Source organism: Nematolebias whitei, chromosome 9 (assembly GCF_014905685.2).
Source record: "Nematolebias whitei isolate Nwh7 chromosome 9, NemWhi1, whole genome shotgun sequence".
Lineage (NCBI taxonomy): Eukaryota > Metazoa > Chordata > Actinopteri > Cyprinodontiformes > Rivulidae > Nematolebias > Nematolebias whitei.
This window is the reverse complement of record NC_056506.1, coordinates 6371812-6372304: the sequence shown is the minus strand read 5'-3', so window position 1 is coordinate 6372304 and position 493 is coordinate 6371812. Positions and strand designations below refer to the sequence as shown.

Genomic DNA, 493 nt, shown 5'->3' with positions numbered 1-493 from the left:
AACATGCATGTTTTTGGTCTGTGGGAGGAAACCGGAGCACCCGGAGAAAACCCACGCATGCACGGAGAGAACATGCAAACTCCACCCAGAAGGGCCCCTGGACCGGGGTTTGAACCAGGGACCTTCTCACTGAGAGGCAGCAGCTCTACCAGTTGCGCCACCGTGCTGCCTGCATGGAATTTTTATTTAAGATAAATTATTTTAAATTATTTAGCACCTGTTGCACCTTTGTGCACCCCATACTGCAGGATAAGTTTCCTCCTGCAGCTTATCAGATGATCTCCATGCAGAGCATATAAGTGGGTGTGGCCGAGAGCGCTTGCAGGTGGCTGAGAGCAGCGGAGGCAGGGAGCTGAAATCATGACATTCTGTGCTCTTTCAGAGTGTTTAGAGTTTAGAAACATTGTTTAGAATATTGCAAGAGTGTGGGAAGGGTTTAAAATGCCTCTATCTATCTATCTATCTATCTATCTATCTATCTATCTATCTATCT

General features: G+C 46.5%; 1 protein-coding gene across 1 annotated transcript in view; it reads left to right on the top strand.

Moving 5' to 3' along the window:
* Positions 1 to 493, top strand: part of dlgap1a (discs, large (Drosophila) homolog-associated protein 1a) — a 345763-nt gene that overhangs the window by 1945 nt on the left and 343325 nt on the right. The window lies entirely within an intron of this gene.